The sequence below is a fragment of the Bufo gargarizans genome, chromosome 3 (assembly GCF_014858855.1).
Source record: "Bufo gargarizans isolate SCDJY-AF-19 chromosome 3, ASM1485885v1, whole genome shotgun sequence".
NCBI classification, from domain to species: Eukaryota; Metazoa; Chordata; class Amphibia; order Anura; family Bufonidae; genus Bufo; species Bufo gargarizans.
The window spans coordinates 339,249,791-339,264,291 of NC_058082.1; the positions used below are offsets into that span (position 1 = coordinate 339,249,791).

At 44.8% G+C, this 14,501-nt stretch overlaps 1 protein-coding gene across 1 annotated transcript in view; it reads right to left on the reverse strand.

The window, feature by feature from the left end:
* Nucleotides 1-1,891: 1,891 nt before the first annotated feature.
* LOC122932195 (serine/threonine-protein kinase pdik1l-B-like) overlaps nucleotides 1,892-14,501 on the reverse strand; it is a 45,350-nt gene continuing 32,740 nt past the window's right edge. The window contains exon 5 of the transcript XR_006388287.1: nucleotides 1,892-1,973. The gene's annotated coding sequence lies outside the window, so the exon portion shown is untranslated. The remainder of the gene's footprint in view (nucleotides 1,974-14,501) is intronic.

A 14,501-nucleotide genomic window follows, 5' to 3' on the forward strand; every position in this document is an offset into this window, starting at 1 on the left:
AGTTTCCTACATACTTTTATGCCTTAGGCTACTTTAACACTTGCGACATAGTGATCCGGCAAGCAGTTCCGTAGAAGATCCGTCTTACAAATGCATTGCAAGAACGGATTTGTCTCTCCGGAGAAATAGATCCATTATATTTTTTCTTCACATACGCAGACCGGAAGGACTGATCCGGCTTTGAGGTATTTTTAATGCCGGATCTGGCACTAATAAATTTTAATGTAAATTAATGCCGCATTCTGGCAACATGCTACGGTATTTCCTTCATCCAAAACGCCGTTCAGTGACTGAACTGAAGACATCCTGATGCATCCTGAACGGATTTCTCTCCATCCAGAATGCATGGGGATAAAACTGATCAGTTATTTTCCGGTATAGAGCCCCTAGGACGGAACTCTGTGCTGGAAAAGAAAAACGCTAGTGTGAAAGTACCCTTATGCAGTAAGCTCACATGCTGATGTCCATGCATTGGGATTTGGAGCTCTGCATCATAACACAGTACGGGCCCCTATACACACAAATCTGGACTGGTAATTTTTTTGAGGTCTATAAAAACTCCAGAATAACTGCATGCGGCCTTTTCAGGACACTTTTTTTATGCGTTATTTTGCAAACAATGCCTTTTCTCTAGCGTTTTCTTCATGACATTTTTCCCCTATAGGGAAGGCAATCTACAAATGCCTGTAATAGGTCACTTTGCATGTGTTCAAGCGGTATGAGTTCTCCCTCAGATAGGTCTCTTAGGCTGGGTTCACACGGGCGTTGCGGGAAAACATGCAGGGGCGTTGCGGGAACATGAGTGATTTTTCCCCGCGAGTGCAAAGCATTTTAATGCGTTTTGCACGCGCGTGAGAAAAATAGACATGTTTGGTACCCAGACCCGAACCCGGACTTCTTCACAGAATTTTGGGTTTGGGTTCAGTATTCTATAACATGGTTATAAGGGAAAATAATAGCATTCTTTAATACCGAATGCATAGAAGAGGGTCAATTGAGGGTTAAAAAATAAAAAAAATAATTAACTCACCTCCTCCAATTGATCGCGTAGCTGCCGATCTCCTGTTCTGTTTTCAGGACCTGTGGTGACATCACTGAGCTCATCACATGGTCCATCACCATGGTGATGGATCATGTGATGTATTATGTGATGAGCACAGTGATGTCACCACAGGTCCTTTGACAGGTCCTGAAGAAAGAACAGGAGACCGGCAGCTATGCGATCAATTGGAGGAGAGTTCAATTTTTTTTAATATAAATTAACCCTCAATTGACCTTCTACTAAGCATTCTGTATTAAAGAATACTATTATTTTCCCTTATAACCATAATACAGTGAATAGACTTTCATTTTAGCAACCATGCGTGAAAATCGCACCGCATCTGTACTTGCTTGCAGATGCTTGCGATTTTCACGCAGCTCCTGTCACTTCTATGGGGCCTGCATGGCGTAAAAAACGCACAATATAGAGCAACACCGCTCATCTGCACAGCCCCATAGGAGTGAATGGGTCCGGATTCAGTGCGCGTGCAACGCGTTTACCTCACGCATTGCACACGCGCAGAAATCTCGCCTGTGTGAACCCAGCCTTAGAGTAGTCATTTGTGTGATAGTCCAAAAACAATGCAGAATAATTGGATGATTTTACTAATTTATGACGTAAAGTCATGATTTTATTAAAGACACGGAGGCGAGTATTGCTATATCTTCCTTTACTACAAAACCACAGCAGCAAAGAAAAAACTTAAGAGATTAGCATATCTCCATGGTAACAAACCCCTCCCACATGGTCCCCTATATATAGTCTCTGTCACAGGAAACCCTCCTCTTTCTTGGCGGATGCCACTCCAACTCTTCAGGAACCTTGGAAAACAGAATTCGAGAAACCGGAGGAACTGGAACTGCGATGCTGTAACTGGAAACTAGGAACGTAGATCATATGTAATCCAGCCAATAAAGAGGATTAAGTCACACTGGAAGAAAGAACAGAAACAGGAAATCACATAGAGGGGATACTAGTCTCCTTTAACCCCTTAAGGACACAGCCTTTTTACACCTTAGGACCAGGCCATTTTTTGCAAATCTGACCAGTGTCACTTTAAGTGCTGATAACTAGAGTTGAGCGAACACCTGGATGTTCGGGTTCGAGAAGTTCGGCCGAACTTCCCGAAAATGTTCGGGTTCGGGATCCGAACCCGATCCGAACTTCGTCCCGAACCCGAACCCCATTGAAGTCAATGGGGACCCGAACTTTTCGGCACTAAAAAGGCTGTAAAACAGCCCAGGAAAGGGCTAGAGGGCTGCAAAAGGCAGCAACATGTAGGTAAATCCCCTGCAAACAAATGTGGATAGGGAAATGAATAAAAATAAAAATTAAATAAATAAAAATGAACCAAAATCTATTGGAGAGAGGTCCCATAGCAGAGAATCTGGCTTCCCGTCACCCACCACTGGAACAGTCCATTCTCAGATATTTAGGCCCCGGAACCCAGGCAGAGGAGAGAGGTCCCGTAACAGAGAATCTGTCTTCATGTCAGCAGAGAATTAGTCTGCATGTCATAGCAGAGAATGAGGCTTCACGTCAGCCACCACTGCAACAGTCCATTGGCATATATTTAGGCCCAGCACCCAGGCAGAGGAGAGAGGTCCCGTAACAGACAATCTGGCTTCATGTCAGCAGAGAATCAGTCTGCATGTCATAGCAGAGAATCAGGCTTCACGTCACCCACCACTGCAACAGTCCATTGTCATAAATTTAGGCCCAGCACTAGTGTTGAGCGGCATGTCCCATATTCGAATTCGCGAAATTTTGTGAATATTCGAAAGAATATTCGTAAAATATTCGCGATTATTCAAATTCGTTATTATTTCGCATATGCGATAATTCGAATTTTCGCATCGCATAATACATATGCTATGCAAAATTCACATGTGCGCTAATGAAATCGCCTTACGAAGATTCGCAACTCAATTCAATCACTAATGTATGAATGCAATGCCCTTTGCCTCTGTTCTGGGACAAGTGTAGATATTCGCATGTGCGCTAATAAAATCGCCTTACGAAGATTCGCACCTCAATCACTTTCTAGGGAATGTGAGACTTTTGGGAATCAATCGAGATACAGTGGGGGGTGATGACAGTAGTTGACAGAGTACAGATCAATGTAATCTGTAAGGTGGAAAGTAAAATAAAAAATACGAATATTCGTAAATCGAATTTTACGAAGTTCTACGTATTCGCGAATATGGTGCTATACTATATGAATGCACAGGCCTTTGCCTCTCTGTTCTGGGGACAAGTGTAGATATTTGCATTTGCGTTAATAAAATCGCCTTACGAAGATTCGCAGCTCAATTCAATCACTAATGTATGAATGCAAAGCCCTTGCCTCTGTTCTGGGACAAGTGTAGATATTCGCATGTGCGCTAATAAAATCGCCTTACGAAGATTCGCAACTCAATTCACTAATGTATGAATGCAAAGCCCTTTGCCTCTGTTCTGGGACGTGCCGATATTCGCATGTGCGCTAATAAAATCGCCTTACGAAGATTCGCGCCTCAATCACTTTCTAGGCAATGTGAGTAAGATCTGAGCTGTTGGACCTTTGGGAAACAATCAATTATATGTGTACTGTAATTTTGTGGGGGGGGGGAAAAAACAAAAAACGAATATTCGTTTTTACGAATATATAGCACTATATTCGAAATATTCGCGAAATCGCGAAGTTGCGATATTCGCGAAAAAAATTTGCTTTTAGAATATTCGCGCTCAACACTACCCAGCACCCAGGCAGAGGAGAGAGGTCCCGTAACAGACAATCTGGCTTCATGTCAGCAGAGAATCAGTCTGCATGTCATAGCAGAGAATGAGGCTTCACGTCAGCCACCACTGCAACAGTCCATTGGCATATATTTAGGCCCAGCACCCAGGCAGAGGAGAGAGGTCCCGTAACAGACAATCTGGCTTCATGTCAGCAGAGAATCAGTCTTCATATCATAGCAGAGAATCAGGCTTCACGTCACCCACCACTGTAAGAGTCCATTTTCATAAATTTAGGCCCAGCACACAGGCAGAGGAGAGAGGTCCCGTAACAGAGGATCTGGCTTCATGTCAGCAGAGAATCAGTCTGCATGTCATAGCAGAGAATCAGGCTTCACGTCACCCAACATTGGAACAGTCCATTGGCATATATTTAGGCCCCGGCACCCAGACAGAGGAGAGGTTCATTCAACTTTGGGTAGCCTCGCAATATAATGGTAAAATGAAAATAAAAATAGGATTGAATGAGGAAGTGCCCTGGAGTCCAATAATATATGGTTAAGGGGAGGTAGTTAATGTCTAATCTGGACAAGGGACGGACAGATCCTGTGGGATCCATGCCTGGTTCATTTTTATGAACGTCAGCTTGTCCACATTGGCTGTAGACAGGCGGCTGCGTTTGTCTGTAATGACGCCCCCTGCCGTGCTGAATACACGTTCAGACAAAACGCTGGCCGCCGGGCAGGCCAGCACCTCCAAGGCATAAAAGGCTAGCTCTGGCCACGTGGACAATTTAGAGACCCAGAAGTTGAATGGGGCCGAACCATCAGTCAGTACGTGGAGGGGTGTGCACATGTACTGTTCCACCATGTTAGTGAAATGTTGCCTCCTGCTAACACGTTGCGTATCAGGTGGTGGTGCAGTTAGCTGTGGCGTGTTGACAAAAGTTTTCCACATCTCTGCCATGCTAACCCTGCCCTCAGAGGAGCTGGCCGTGACACAGCTGCCTTGGCGACCTCTTGCTCCTCCTCTGCCTTGGCCTTGGGCTTCCACTTGTTCCCCTGTGACATTTGGGAATGCTCTCAGTAGCGCGTCTACCAACGTGCGCTTGTACTCGCGCATCTTCCTATCACGCTCCAGTGCAGGAAGTAAGGTGGGCACATTGTCTTTGTAGCGTGGATCCAGCAGGGTGGCAACCCAGTAGTCCGCACAGGTTAAAATGTGGGCAACTCTGCTGTCGTTGCGCAGGCACTGCAGCATGTAGTCGCTCATGTGTGCCAGGCTGCCCAGGGGTAAGGACAAGCTGTCCTCTGTGGGAGGCGTATCGTCATCGTCCTGCCTTTCCCCCCAGCCACGCACCAGTGATGGACCCGAGCTGCGTTGGGTGCCACCCCGCTGTGACCATGCTTCATCCTCATCCTCCTCCACCTCCTCCTCATCCTCGTCCTCCTCGTCCTCCAGTAGTGGGCCCTGGCTGGCCACATTTGTACCTGGCCTCTGCTGTTGCCAAAAACCTCCCTCTGAGTCACTTCGAAGAGACTGGCCTGAAAGTGCTAAAAATGACCCCTCTTCCTCCTCCTCCTCCTCCTCCTCCTGGGCCACCTCCTCTTCCATCATCGCCCTAAGTGTTTTCTCAAGGAGACATAGAAGTGGTATTGTAACGCTGATAACGGTGTCATCGCCACTGGCCATGTTGGTGGAGTACTCGAAACAGCGCAACAGGGCACACAGGTCTCGCATGGAGGCCCAGTCATTGGTGGTGAAGTGGTGCTGTTCTGTAGTGCGACTGACCCGTGCGTGCTGCAGCTGAAACTCCACTATGGCCTGCTGCTGCTCGCACAGTCTGTCCAGCATGTGCAAGGTGGAGTTCCACCTGGTGGGCACGTCGCATATGAGGCGGTGAGCGGGAAGGCCGAAGTTACGCTGTAGCGCAGACAGGCGAGCAGCAGCAGGATGTGAACGCCGGAAGCGCGAACAGACGGCCCGCACTTTATGCAGCAGCTCTGACATGTCGGGGTAGTTGTGAATGAACTTCTGCACCACCAAATTCAGCACATGCGCCAAGCAAGGGATGTGCGTCAAATTGGCTAGTCCCAGAGCTGCAACGAGATTTCGCCCATTATCACACACCACCAGGCCGGGCTTGAGGCTCACCGGCAGCAACCACTCGTCGGTCTGTTGTTCAATACCCCGCCACAACTCCTGTGCGGTGTGGGGCCTGTCCCCCAAACATATGAGTTTCAGAATGGCCTGCTGACGTTTACCCCGGGCTGTGCTGAAGTTGGTGGTGAAGGTGTGTGGCTGACTGGATGAGCAGGTGGAAGAAGAGGAGGAGGAAGCCGAGAAGGAGGAGGTGGCAACAGGAGGCAAAGAATGTTGCCCTGCGATCCTTGGCGGCGGAAGGACGTGCGCCAAACAGCTCTCCGCCTGGGGCCCAGCTGCCACTACATTTACCCAGTGTGCAGTTAGGGAGATATAGCGTCCCTGGCCGTGCTTACTGGTCCACGTATCTGTGGTTAGGTGGACCTTGCTACAGATGGCGTTGCGCAGTGCACACTTGATTTTATCGGATACTTGGTTGTGCAGGGAAGGCACGGCTCTCTTGGAGAAGTAGTGCCGGCTGGGAACAACATACTGTGGGACAGCAAGCGACATGAGCTGTTTGAAGCTGTCTGTGTCCACCAGCCTAAATGACAGCATTTCATAGGCCAGTAGTTTAGAAATGCTGGCATTCAGGGCCAGGGATCGAGGGTGGCTAGGTGGGAATTTACGCTTTCTATCAAATGTTTGTGAGATGGAGAGCTGAACGCTGGCGTGTGACATGGTTGAGACGCTTGGTGACGGAGGTGGTGGTGGTGGTGTTGGTGGTACATCCCCTGTTTGCTGGGCGGCAGGTGCCAACGTTCCTCCAGAGGCGGAGGAAGAGGCCGAGGCGGCAGCAGCAGAATAGGCCGAGGCGGCAGCAGCAGAAGAGGTAGCAGGGGGAGCCTGAGTGACTTCCTTGGTTTTAAGGTGTTTACTCCACTGCAGTTCATGCTTTGCATGCAGGTGCCTGGTCATGCAGGTTGTGCTCAGGTTCAGAACGTTAATGCCTCGCTTCAGGCTCTGATGGCACAGCGTGCAAACCACTCGGGTCTTGTCGTCAGCACATTGTTTGAAGAAGTGCCATGCCAGGGAACTCCTTGAAGCTGCCTTTGGGGTGCTCGGTCCCAGATGGCGGCGGTCAGTAGCAGGCGGAGTCTCTTGGCGGCGGGTGTTCTGCTTTTGCCCACTGCTCCCTCTTTTGCTACGCTGTTGGCTCGGTCTCACCACTGCCTCTTCCTCCGAACTGTGAAAGTCAGTGGCACGACCTTCATTCCATGTGGGGTCTAGGACCTCATCGTCCCCTGCATCGTCTTCCACCCAGTCTTGATCCCTGACCTCCTGTTCAGTCTGCACACTGCAGAAAGACGCAGCAGTTGGCACCTGTGTTTCGTCATCATCAGAGACATGCTGAGGTGGTATTCCCATGTCCTCATCATCAGGAAACATAAGTGGTTGTGCGTCAGTGCATTCTATGTCTTTCACCGCTGGGGAAGGGCTAGGTGGATGCCCTTGGGAAACCCTGCCAGCGGAGTCTTCAAACAGCATAAGAGACTGCTGCATAACTTGAGGCTGAGACAGTTTCCCTGGTATGCATGGGGGTGATGTGACAGACTGATGGGGTTGGTTTTCAGGCGCCATCTGTGCGCTTTCTGCAGAAGACTGGGTGGGAGATAATGTGAACGTGCTGGATCCACTGTCGGCCACCCAATTGACTAATGCCTGTACCTGCTCAGGCCTTACCATCCTTAGAACGGCATTGGGCCCCACCATATATCGCTGTAAATTCTGGCGGCTACTGGGACCTGAGGTAGTTGGTACACTAGGACGTGTGGATGTGGCAGAACGGCCACGTCCTCTCCCAGCACCAGAGGGTCCACTAACACCACCACGACCATGTCCACGTCCGCGTCCCTTACTAGATGTTTTTCTCATTGTTATGGTTCACCACAACAACAAATATATTATTTGGCCCAATGTATTGTATTCAAATTCAGCGGGATATAAATTTGAGGCCTAGTATTTAGGCGCTGGGTGACCGGTATGGATTTAGTGACAGAATTAGACTTGGAAATGCACAGAAGCGTGTGTGTGTGAAGTTATTCTGAATGACCCAATGTGCACCTTGAATATTATATACCCTTTTAGGGATAGATTTCAAATAGCTCTGATATAGCAGAAACCACTAAATTATGAAATTGCTAAATTGGGAATTGTATTTCAACCCAGAACAAAAAATGTGCTTTGACGGACACTAAATAACTTTCCCAGCCACAACAGGACAGCGTTAACGAGAGATTTAGCAGGATATAAATTTGAGGCCTAGTATTTAGGCGCTGGGTGACAGGTATGGGTTTAGTGACAGAATTAGACTTAGAAATACACAGTAGCGGGTGTGTGTGAAGTTATTCTGAATGACCCAATGTGCACCTTGAATATTATATACCCTTTTAGGGATAGATTTCAAATAGCTCTGATATAGCAGAAACCACTAAATTATGAAATTGCTAAATTGGGAATTGTATTTCAACCCAGAACAAAAAATGTGCTTTGACGGACACTAAATAACTTTCCCAGCCACAACAGGACAGCGTTAACGAGAGATTTAGCAGGATATAAATTTGAGGCCTAGTATTTAGGCGCTGGGTGACAGGTATGGGTTTAGTGACAGAATTAGACTTGGAAATACACAGTAGCGGGTGTGTGTGAAGTTATTCTGAATGACCCAATGTGCACCTTGAATATTATATACCCTTTTAGGGATAGATTTCAAATAGCTCTGATATAGCAGAAACCACTAAATTATGAAATTGCTAAATTGGGAATTGTATTTCAACCCAGAACAAAAAATGTGCTTTGACGGACACTAAATAACTTTCCCAGCCACAACAGGACAGCGTTAACGAGAGATTTAGCAGGATATAAATTTGAGGCCTAGTATTTAGGCGCTGGGTGACAGGTATGGGTTTAGTGACAGAATTAGACTTAGGAAATACACAGTAGCGGGTGTGTGTGAAGTTATTCTGAATGACCCAATGTGCACCTTGAATATTATATACCCTTTTAGGGATAGATTTCAAATAGCTCTGATATAGCAGAAACCACTAAATTATGAAATTGCTAAATTGGGAATTGTATTTCAACCCAGAACAAAAAATGTGCTTTGACGGACACTAAATAACTTTCCCAGCCACAACAGGACAGCGTTAACGAGAGATTTAGCAGGATATAAATTTGAGGCCTAGTATTTAGGCGCTGGGTGACAGGTATGGGTTTAGTGACAGAATTAGACTTGGAAATACACAGTAGCGGGTGTGTGTGAAGTTATTCTGAATGACCCAATGTGCACCTTGAATATTATATACCCTTTTAGGGATAGATTTCAAATAGCTCTGATATAGCAGAAACCACTAAATTATGAAATTGCTAAATTGGGAATTGTATTTCAACCCAGAACAAAAAATGTGCTTTGACGGACACTAAATAACTTTCCCAGCCACAACAGGACAGCGTTAACGAGAGATTTAGCAGGATATAAATTTGAGGCCTAGTATTTAGGCGCTGGGTGACAGGTATGGGTTTAGTGACAGAATTAGACTTAGGAAATACACAGTAGCGGGTGTGTGTGAAGTTATTCTGAATGACCCAATGTGCACCTTGAATATTATATACCCTTTTAGGGATAGATTTCAAATAGCTCTGATATAGCAGAAACCACTAAATTATGAAATTGCTAAATTGGGAATTGTATTTCAACCCAGAACAAAAAATGTGCTTTGACGGACACTAAATAACTTTCCCAGCCACAACAGGACAGCGTTAACGAGAGATTTAGCAGGATATAAATTTGAGGCCTAGTATTTAGGCGCTGGGTGACAGGTATGGGTTTAGTGACAGAATTAGACTTGGAAATACACAGTAGCGGGTGTGTGTGAAGTTATTCTGAATGACCCAATGTGCACCTTGAATATTATATACCCTTTTAGGGATAGATTTCAAATAGCTCTGATATAGCAGAAACCACTAAATTATGAAATTGCTAAATTGGGAATTGTATTTCAACCCAGAACAAAAAATGTGCTTTGACGGACACTAAATAACTTTCCCAGCCACAACAGGACAGCGTTAACGAGAGATTTAGCAGGATATAAATTTGAGGCCTAGTATTTAGGCGCTGGGTGACAGGTATGGGTTTAGTGACAGAATTAGACTTGGAAATACACAGTAGCGGGTGTGTGTGAAGTTATTCTGAATGACCCAATGTGCACCTTGAATATTATATACCCTTTTAGGGATAGATTTCAAATAGCTCTGATATAGCAGAAACCACTAAATTATGAAATTGCTAAATTGGGAATTGTATTTCAACCCAGAACAAGAAATGTGCTTGAACGGACACTAAATAACTCGCCCAGCTACAGCACTAAGGACAGATTTAGCTGGATATAAATTTGAGGCCTAGTATTTAGGCGCTGGGTGACAGGTATGGGTTTAGTGACAGAATTAGACTTGGAAATGCACAGTAGCGGGTGTGTGTGAAGTTATTCTGAATGTCCCTATGTGCACCTTCAATATGATCTACCCTTTTAGGGATAGATTTCAAATAGCTCTGATATAGCAGAAACCACTAAATTATGAAATTGCTAAATTGGGAATTGTATTTCAACCCAGAACAAGAAATGTGCTTGAACGGACACTAAATAACTCGCCCAGCTACAGCACTAAGGACAGATTTAGCTGGATATAAATTTGAGGCCTAGTATTTAGGCGCTGGGTGACAGGTATGGGTTTAGTGACAGAATTAGACTTGGAAATGCACAGTAGCGGGTGTGTGAAGTTATTCTGAATGTCCCTATGTGCACCTTCAATATGATCTACCCTTTTAGGGATAGATTTCAAATAGCTCTGATATAGCAGAAACCACTAAATTATGAAATTGCTAAATTGGGAATTGTATTTCAACCCAGAACAAGAAATGTGCTTGAACGGACACTAAATAACTCGCCCAGCTACAGCACTAAGGACAGATTTAGCTGGATATAAATTTGAGGCCTAGTATTTAGGCGCTGGGTGACAGGTATGGGTTTAGTGACAGAATTAGACTTGGAAATGCACAGTAGCGGGTGTGTGAAGTTATTCTGAATGTCCCTATGTGCACCTTCAATATGATCTACCCTTTTAGGGATAGATTTCAAATAGCTCTGATATAGCAGAAACCACTAAATTATGAAATTGCTAAATTGGGAATTGTATTTCAACCCAGAACAAGAAATGTGCTTGAACGGACACTAAATAACTCGCCCAGCTACAGCACTAAGGACAGATTTAGCTGGATATAAATTTGAGGCCTAGTATTTAGGCGCTGGGTGACAGGTATGGGTTTAGTGACAGAATTAGACTTGGAAATGCACAGTAGCGGGTGTGTGAAGTTATTCTGAATGTCCCTATGTGCACCTTCAATATGATCTACCCTTTTAGGGATAGATTTCAAATAGCTCTGATATAGCAGAAACCACTAAATTATGAAATTGCTAAATTGGGAATTGTATTTCAACCCAGAACAAGAAATGTGCTTGAACGGACACTAAATAACTCGCCCAGCTACAGCACTAACGACAGATTTAGCTGGATATGAATTTGAGGCCTAGTATTTAGGCGCTGGGTGACAGGTATGGGTTTAGTGACAGAATTAGACTTGGAAATGCACAGTAGCGGGTGTGTGAAGTTATTCTGAATGACCCTATGTGCACCTTGAATATTATATACCCTTTTAGGGATAGATTTCAAATAGCTCTGATACAGCAGAAACCACTAAATTTTTAAATTGCTAAATTGGGAATTGTATTTCAACCCAGAACAAAAAATGTGCTTTGACGGACACTAAATAACTTTCCCAGCCACAACAGGACAGCGGTAACGAGAGATTTAGCGGGATATAAATTTGAGGCCTAGTATTTAGGCGCTGGGTGACCGGTATGGATTTAGTGACAGAATTAGACTGGGATATGGCCAAAAAATAACCACACTATTGCTGGTTAAATGCACTTGGTGATGGGCGCAGCTTGCCCCTGATGTAGTATATGGCCAAAAAATGAACAGACTATTGCTGGTTAAATGCACTTGGTGTCACAGCTTGACCAACCACACTACTGAGGGTTAAATGCACTTGGTGACGGGCGCAGCTTGCCCCTGATGTAGTATATGGCCAAAAAATGAACAGACTATTGCTGGTTAAATGCACTTGGTGACGGGCGCAGCTTGCCCCTGATTTAGTATATGGCCAAAAAATGAACAGACTATTGCTGGTTAAATGCACTTGGTGTGATAGCTTGACCAACCACACTACTGAGGGTTAAATGCACTTGGTGACGGGCGCAGCTTGCCCCTGATGTAGTATATGGCCAAAAAATAAACAGACTATTGCTGGTTAAATGCACTTGGTGTGACAGCTTCACCCTGATGTAGGCTTTAGCCAAAAAACAAACGCACCATTGAGGGTTAAATGCACTTGGTGACAGGCGCAGCTTGCCCCTGATGTAGTATATGGCCAAAAAATAAACAGACTATTGCTGGTTAAATGCACTTGGTGTGACAGCTTCACCCTGATGTAGGCTTTAGCCAAAAAACAACCACACCATTGAGGGTTAAATGCACTTGGTCGCAGCTTGTGCTGGCGCACCACAAGACACAAAATGGCCGCCGATCACCCCAGAAAAATGTGACTGACAAACGGTCTGGGCAGCCTAAAAACAGTGAGCAATTGAGGATCAGCAGCTCAATGATCCACAGCTGCAGATCGATCAGTTAATCAAGTCCTTTGGAGGAGTTAATCTGCCTAATCTCGCCCTACTGTCGCAGCCGCAACCTCTCCCTACGCTAATCAGAGCAGAGTGACGGGCGGCGCTATGTGACTCCAGCTTAAATAGAGGCTGGGTCACATGGTGCTCTGGCCAATCACAGCCATGCCAATAGTAGGCATGGCTGTGATGGCCTCTTGGGGCAAGTAGTATGACGCTTGTTGATTGGCTGCTTTGCAGCCTTTCAAAAAGCGCCAAGAAAGCGTCACAAAAGCGCGAAGAAAGCGACGAACACCGAACCCGAACCCGGACTTTTACGAAAATGTCCGGGTTCGGGTCCGTGTCACGGACACCCCAAAATTCGGTACGAACCCGAACTATACAGTTCGAGTTCGCTCATCCCTACTGATAACTTTAAAACGCTTTGACTTATCCAGGCCGTTCTGACATTGTTTTTTCGTCACATATTGTACTTCATGACACTAGTAAAATTAAGTCAAAAAAATATTTTTTTTTGCACCAAAAAATACAAAATTTATCAAACATTTTGAAAAATTAGCAAATTTCAAAGTTTCAGTTTCTCTACTTCTGTAATACATAGTAATACCCCCAAAAATGGTGATGACTTTACATTCCCCATATGTCTACTTCATGTGTGAATTATTTTGGGAATGATATTTTATTTTTTGGGGATGTTATAAGGCTTAGAAGTTTAGGAGCAAATCTTGAAATTTTTCAGAAATTTACAAAAACTAAATTTTTAGGGACCATTTCAGGTCTGAAGTCGCTTTGCGAGGCTTACATAATAGAAATCACCCAAAAATGACCCCATCTAAGAAACTACACCCCTCAAGGTATTCAAAAGTGATTTTACATATGTTGTTAACCCTTTAGGTGTTGCACAAGAGTTATTGGCAAATGGGGATGAAATTTGAGAATTTCATTTTTCTGTCTAATATTTCATTTTTACCCATTTTTTCCACTAACAAAGCAAGGGTTAACAGCCAAACAAGACTGTATCTTTATTGCCCTGACTCTGCAGTTTACAGAAACACCCAATATGTGGCCGTAAACTACTGTACGGCCACACAGCAGAGCGTAGAGTGAAAGGTGCGCCGTATGGTTTTTGGAAGGTTGATTTTTATGGACTGGTTTATTTACACCATGTCCCATTTGAAGCCCCCTGATGCACCCCTAGAGTAGAAACTCCCTAAAAGTGACCTTATCTAAGAAACTACACCCCTCAAGGTATTCAAAACTGGTTTTACATACGTCGTTAACCCTTTAGGTGTTGCACAAGAGTTATTGGCAAATGGGGATGAAATTAGAAAATTTCTTTTTTTGCCTTATTTTCCATTTTAACCCATGTTTTCCACTAACAAATCAAGGGTTAACAGCCAAACAAGACTGTATCTTTATTGCCCTGACTCTGCCGTTTACAGAAACACCCAATATGTGGCCGTACACTACTGTACGGCCACACAGCGGGGCATAGAGTGAAAGGTGCGCCGTTTGGTTTTTGGAGGGCTGATTTTTATGGACTGGTTTATTTACACCATGTCCCATTTGAAGCCCCCTGATGCACCCCTGGAGTAGAAACTCCCTAAAAGTGACCCCATCTAAGAAACTACACCCCTCAAGGTATTCAAAACTGGTTTTACATACGTCGTTAACCCTTTAGATGTTGCACAAGAGTTATTGGCAAATGGGGATGAAATTTGAAAATTTCATTTTTTTGCCTTATTTTCCATTTTAACCCATGTTTTCCACTAACAAAGCAAGGGTTAACAGCCAAACAAGACTGTATCTTTATTACCCTGACTCTGCCGTTTACAGAAACACCCAATATGTGGCCGTACACT